Here is a 7307-nt window from a genome sequence, read left to right as displayed (position 1 = left end):
AGGGCCCAGCCCAGTTCCCTCTCTGCTAAATTTTCAGCATTTTTTAAAAGCGAAACAAACTTAATAAATAGTAATTCTTAAGTGAAGGTTTGTACATAAAAAAGCATGATTGAATGGCAACATTGCATCAATGGATGTACATTTGTAATATTTGTAAAATAAAACCAAGATCTTAAAATATGAGTTTACATATCTGCCTCCAAGTTCTGTAAATTGCACTTCAGTGAGATCTGATAAGTGAATGTTTCTGTTAAGTGAATAAAAATATCAAGTAAAATTGTGCATTCCTGGGGATATTGGCTTTTCTCACCGGGCAGAGTGCTAGGGGTCTCTGGAGAACGCAGTTGTGGGTGTGGAGTCCATGGTGAATATGTCCCCGCAGGGAACAGGCACGCGCCCCTCTAAGGCGCTTCCTTTTCATAAAGATTGTCCGTTAGGGAGTCCTGCCTGGGCTAGCTGGGTGTCACCCTTGGGGTCCTAATATAAATGCGCTTCTGACGGTGTCGCAGGCCCAGGGATGGAAGGCTCGCCCCCAGCCTCACTCAGCTGCCCGTGAGCCACGCAGCGCGTGACTCTCCCGCTATCGGTGGGGGACTGGCCCTCGTCCCACCATGTCACCAGTGATGAGGGGACCGGTGAGATCAGAGTGTGCAAGGCTTTGAGAAGCTGAGCACCGCAGGCTTTAAAGCTGTCCTGAGTCCCCCACCCAAGCACACTCCAGCATGAGAGGTACAGGGGTGGCTGACGAGTCCCCTGCAGAATTCGAGGCCAGGTGGGTATTGAGCCATGAGGGACACCTACAACCTCCCTCGGTGTCTACACCCCGTTGTGCAGAACCCGGCCCCCAATTCGGCTGTCTCATCTGAGAGCGACCTACTCGTCCACACAGAGGCTGAAGTCCCCCACATGTGCCTCACAGGCCAGGATGCGGCTTCACAGTGCTCAGTCTGCACCGTGCCCCACTATCCAGTGACACTCAAGTGAGAGCGTGTGGCCTCCGTGACACACGGCCAGTGACATGCCCTGAGGACAGCCACTCAGGCACAGGCCTTGGGCCTCAATGAGGGGGAACAGAGCCAAGGACCCGCAGGACAGACCCTGGGGTGTCACACCAGGGCATGGGCCACGGTCAGCGCAGCATGACCAGGTCCTGAGCAGCGCAGTGCGTCCGCCCTCCACACACAGTCATCGGTCTCCACTTGGTCACCTGGGACAGTGGGAATAAACGGGAGTGTGCTGCCCGACATCGAATGCCAAGTGGCAGTGAGCACAAGGCGTGAGCCTGTGAGCCAGGCCGGTCTGGGGGTCAACGGTGTGGGGACGGTGTGCAGTGACGAACGTGCAGCAGACGTGTCATCTCACGGAATGCCAAATGCGGTCCCGAGGACAGGGACCGGCGGGAGTTCCGCGAGCTCGTGCCCGGCACATCATGCACTCGGTGCTCCAGGCTGCATGTCCGTCTTTGCCCAGAGGCTCATGCACACTTGGCAAGTCGGGGTTCTCCAGAAACAGGACCGACGGGGTGCGCAGAGAGTGAGTGGTTTATTTTAAGGAAGTGGCTCATAAGACTACACGGGGACACCCCCCAGCAGGCAGCTTCAAGCAGGGGGCCTGGTGACCCACTGAGCTGGGAGAGACAATTAGCCCAAGACAAGGATGTGCACAGGCTGAGGGCGGCGACCAGCAGCTCGCCTGGTGCCGAGGTCAGGAAGGAGAGAGGCTGGAAGTCCAGGGACAGGGAGGCCTGCGAAGGCCAGTGGTGGACGCGTGGGAGGGGACACGAGTGTGACTACTGGTGTCGCATGTTGATGACCCTAGAGCGTCCGCTGCAGACGACAGCTCAGCCCGCTTCTGTCTCTGACACCTGGGCCTGCACAAGTAAAGCTCTGCTTCTCCACCTTGAGCTCTCACTCACAGTTTATCGGGTACCCAAACGTCACGCAGTGCAGGGCTGATGGCAAGGACCCAGAAAAACGCCTCAGGAGGAACTGGAAAACCATGAAACCTCCAAATAATCAGACCAGCTGTTTCCTCCTGCCCAAATTACTGGATATTGCAGCAAATGTCTGAACTCCCCAGAAAGGAAGCTGCCACCAACGTCCACAGAGCCCGCCCCTGCGATCACGGCTGGTCCGGGCCACCGGCTTCGCCCAGAAGGTGCGTCCTGCCCCAGACGAGCACACGCGGTCGGTTCTCCACTACCATACGAGCTCCCCTCCCCGAAAACTGATGTCTCAGCGACTCAGAGGTTACACTCCGAGCAATCTTGCCAAAACTGTCAACACTTGGACAGATCTCTCACCTTCCCGTTTACGCTGCACGTTCCCTGGAACAAAGACCAGATTTTGTGACTCTGACGATCATGATAAATCATAATAAAGACAGGAAGTCCAGAACTTTTGTTTTCCAGATATGGAAACTGAGACCCAGAGGACTGGTTCTTGGTAAACAACTTTTGTGTGATTTGCAGAGAAACGGGGAGATGATGCTGGCCAGTAAGTATGTTTTCAGAGCGTGGTTCAAGATTGAAGAGTGTAAAACAAGCAGCTCGCTGCAGAGCCCGCAGGTATTGACGTGCCACGAACACGGAGCAGCTTGGAGCTCCACCGGGTCATGGGAAGGAATCCTTTCAGGAGTGACTAAAATGCACACCGGCCGAGACAGGCACAATCACGGCCTCTAAACGTCCCCATCTTGACCCCTGGCCCTGTGCATATGCGGCATGATGGGACTGAGGGTGCTGGCCCGCAAACCCGGAGCGGGAAGCGTGACCCCAGCGCCCTCACCACAAAAGCTGAAGGGAACTGAGGGGTGCAGTGCGCACGAGTGTCCAATCACCAAGTGGACACCTTAGACGCACAGCGCTCTCGCTTGCCCAGTGCACCTGAATCGCTTTCGGAGAGAAAACAGAACCAAGAGAAAGGGGGCGGGGTAGAGACGTGCAGCCGGGGTTCACGGGCCCCCGTCACGTGCGCGCCCGTGCAGGTGTCCATCATGTATCTGTGACTGTGCACCTGCCTCCGTTGTGTGGGCACCTCCATCACGGGTGTGCGTGCGTGTGCCTGTGTGAGCCTCCATCACGGGTGTGCCCATGTAGGTCTCCCATGTATCTATGACTGCGCATGTGCCTCCATCGTGTGTGCACGTGTGTGCCCGTGTGTGTGCACGTGTGTGTGCGTGTGATGGAGGAGGGTGCCGGTACCCGCGGATGGATCAGGAGGGGAGGAGCACTGGGAGGAGCCTGAGGACAAGGTGACCAGCACTGAGGCGGCCCCAGCAGGCTGTGCCTGTGCACGGCACGTGCACCAGCTGATCGTCTTCCTATAGGTCAGGATCAGTGGCTTCAAGGCGGCAGACTGTGGGCGATGTCCCTCTGCCCAAGCTGTCCTCCCCCCAAGGAGAGCACAGAGCACCGCAGCAGCTCCTAGCCAGGCTCCTAGTCCCTCTGCAGAGGGACCAACGTGCAGGGTAGAAGCGGATACTGCTGTGCGAGGAAGCGTCCTCCGGTGACATCTGAAGACACTGATAATGGCCATGGTGATCCTTGACCAGGGCTCCACATGGCCAGGAGGGGACGAAGGATGCTTCCGGGATGTGGCACTTCTGCTTTTAATATGAAACTGAGTTAGGCAGCACTCCTGACTGGCTGGGAGCTGGAAATGTGAGTTGCTGTTTTCGTGTATTAAAAGTTGTTTCTCCAGATTTAGAGGATTTCGCAGAGATGACACCGCCCGATGCGGTTTAAGAGGATACAGCAATCAGGTCCTTCGGGTTAGGGTGCAGGGAGTTACGGGGGGTCACAGCCCTGTGAGGCGTTGAAGCTCATGGGGTCCCCAGGGTGGGGGGACAAGGGCACAGAGCCCTCATCAGGTCCACTTCTTCTAAACAGCTGTCCACACAGGGGTAGAAGCTGTAACAAATAATTATAGTCAGACGTAGATGAAAATCAAGGCGTGACAGGACGCTGCAGGCCAGTGAGTCGGGCACAGGCCAAGCGAGCACATTCTGGAGAGACAAAAACTGCTAAAACTCACCGTTAAAATGCTGTTCCCCCAAACCCAGACTGTGAGGATAAAAAATTCCAATTCTGGTGTGTGGCTGCTGCTTGACACAATTTTTGGACTGTCTCCTGGAGCTGAAATTACCTTCAGTCCTACTTGTATTGTTTTACGATCACACCTGGTAAATGAAATCCTTATTACATTTCCCACTTCCAAGCTAGGATTTCCAGAATGCATTTGAAAACCCAATTTTGACACAGTGTAACACACTGCCGTTTCACAATTTCCTCAGCGACTATTTTTTTCAAGAACATTATCTTGAAACAAAATTGGCTTTGCGTTTCCTCCCATGGAACAGACACGCTGACTGAAAATCAGACACTTCAGAATAATAAAGCTACGCGTTTGTAAGGTGAAAAAGAACTAATATCTGAAGTGAGTAAAATGCGGGGACGTGCGGGCAGCCTGGAAGGGACGTGGGAGCCCCGTTTCATCAGCACCCACTTTGTCCACCTCCGGAATGGCACGTGCTTCTCTCCTGGACCGTCTTTATTTCTAACAGTGCAATACTGCATGCCTTAAAGGGACAGCTGTAAAGACGCATGAGCACTGGACAGACACTTGTGTCCCCACCCTCCCCATCAGGCACCAACACTGCAGGTTCTGGGCTCCTGCTGGTCCCGCCCTCTGCCCACCCGACCTGGCCCAGATCACGCCAAGATGAGTTTTGGGTTCCCATCCCCATGTCCCAGAACACATGGCCACGCTTGTACGTGCAGGCTGGGCCTGCGTGCACGTTCCAGACGGTTCAACGCCGTGTGCAGCCTCAGGGCTGGCGAGTCCAGCGGCACGTCCCTAAGAGCAGCCCGTGCGCGGAGCTGCGTGTGGCCTGCTCGTCTCTACCGGTTTGCCACTCCGTGCTGTGGATGTACCACGATTTAGTTGCCAGTCCCTGCCAGTATGCTTGGGTTATTTCCAGTTTGGTGGCACGAACTTGCACGTGTCCCCTAGCAGTGTACATGCACAAACGCTTCCTCAAGACGGTGGCTCTCAAACTGGACAGCAGAATCAAGGCACAGGAGCGTGTCTAAAAGCAGACGCTCACATCCCACAGATCCTGGGCCAGCAGCTCTGGGCTCAGAGCCGGGACCCTCATTTCCAGACACGCAGGTCTCCGGGCGTCACCCGTCACCACACCGCGTTCCGACTGTCTACCCGCGGTCGCCAGGGCAGGAGGCGCACACATCCAGACTTACGGGACGCGCTTTCCAATTTGCTGTTATTGCAGCCAAACCAGCACCACCGCTACGCGTCCCAACAGCCTGCACGCTGACAGTTCCCCCCAGTCTAATGGCTGAGATGCTATTTTGTTTTGTCCTTGATTTTCGTTTTCTGAGTTCATTTATTGGCCGTTCGGTTTTCTCTCGTGACATATCTGTTTGTGTCTGCTGCCCAATTTCCAACTCTCAAGACACGTGGAACCATGTTTTGTTTACTGTCCTGAACACTAATCTCTCGTGGGTTACGTGTATTACAACTACATCTTGTGATTTATCATTTTATCCTATGGTGTCCTATAATTTTTAATTTCAATATGCTTAAATGTATCCATCTTTTCCAGTATGGTTAATGTATATTCGGATAGCTGTTTAATAAACTCGGAATTATAAAAATATTGCTTTATTTTAAAAAATACTGTTTTTCCTTTAATAGATCATGTAGAATTGAGGTTTGCTGGGTGTGAAGTAGGGGTCCAAGTTCACTATTTTTTTCCGTTATTATGAGTAACCCGCAGCATGAGAACCATTAATTAAATCAGCCCCTTTATCAGTGATTTGTGATCGTAAGAGCTGAAAAATCTCAGGTTTTCACATCCGCAACGATGGACTTGGCTCTGTCTGCCGCACCGTCCCCGGCCGGTCCGCGTATGGACACAGCCCCGCGGGGCTCAAGGTGAATCTCTCCCTTTCTCGCTTCCCCTTCTCGGCACCTGCTTAACCCCGGCCTTGCCCTTCCTCGTACCTTGAGGGACCGGGTTGTGGAATCCCTCGGGAGACCCTGGGCTGAACAGAACTGCCGTGAACCTACCCGCCAACGAGGGGAGGTGACATTTCTACAACGCTGGCTCTTCCTGTCAATGTGCGCGAAAGCCTCCCACTTCTGTCTTTCTCGAGTGTCCTCGTCACAGTGTTCAAATACTCCCAAGGACGACTTTTAGCCTCTTTTCTTCCGCTCAGATGTCCCCCACCAGCGCCATCCACGTTCCGTGGCCAGCGTAAAATGGGAACTTTTCGGATACTGGGGCATGTATTATGATGGTCCTAAAATTTAAAAAAAAAACAACTATAAAAAGAAATACACTGAAACGTCACTTGTGCCCCGGTTCTGACTTACACTTCCCAACCCCCTCACAGTGACAATTTTAATCATTTCTTTTTTTATCTTTCCAAGCTGGTTTTCTTCTTCGTGGTTGCCCTTGACGTTTTATTACATACATTTAAAAACTTAAGGAGAAAACATCTAAACAATGTACTATATACTTGAAATTAAATGTACTGTATACTTAAATTAAAAAAGAAATGTACTATATACTTAAATTTAAAAAAAAAAAATGTACTAAATACTTAAAAAAGAAAAATCACTCGCTCTTCCACTCCCCCAGCCAAACAAAACTAGACATTTAAACCACTAACTCCCATCAGACACCACTCTGCACGGATGTCCACTGGGTCGTGTGTCCGTTTCGGAACCACTCCTGGCAACTGTCCTTACCGGGCCTCGAGAAGCCACGTCGGGGAAGTTCGTCCACGCCGTCCGCACGTCGCACCCTCCTGCGGGCCGGCCACCTTGGCCGAGCAGTCAGCACGTCCGCCTTATTCTCACTCAGACTTCTCGCTTCTAGTTCCGTCATTTTCAGGGGAGGGTCCTGATGGCCCAGTATGAGTGAACAGAGCATAAAGTGACCACTTGCTCAGAACCCGTGAGGGCGAGGGGCAGGCGTGGTGCCTAGAGTGTGACAGGCTGTATTTGTGACATGGTGGTGACGGAGTGCCCAGCAGTCCAGGCAGCCAACAAATTAAGCTAAGTTACTTAACGTCTCCAGACCGTGACTAAAATGTCCTAACACATCCATTACCATTTTCTTTAGGGAAAAACCCTTTTTAACCGCTCTGGGTTGTGCTGGAAACACCCTCTGGGTAGCTGAGGGATGCCTGCGGTCAGAGCCGCGAGCTCGCAGGCGCCGTGCTTTCCATAAACGCGCCCGACATGGGGAGCACACAACCAACCGCCCGGCTCCTTCGGGCC

Source organism: Pteropus medius, unplaced genomic scaffold (genome assembly GCF_902729225.1).
Source record: "Pteropus medius unplaced genomic scaffold, Ma_sr-lr_union100, whole genome shotgun sequence".
Taxonomy (NCBI): domain Eukaryota; kingdom Metazoa; phylum Chordata; class Mammalia; order Chiroptera; family Pteropodidae; genus Pteropus; species Pteropus medius.
Note: the sequence above shows the minus strand (reverse complement) of the source record.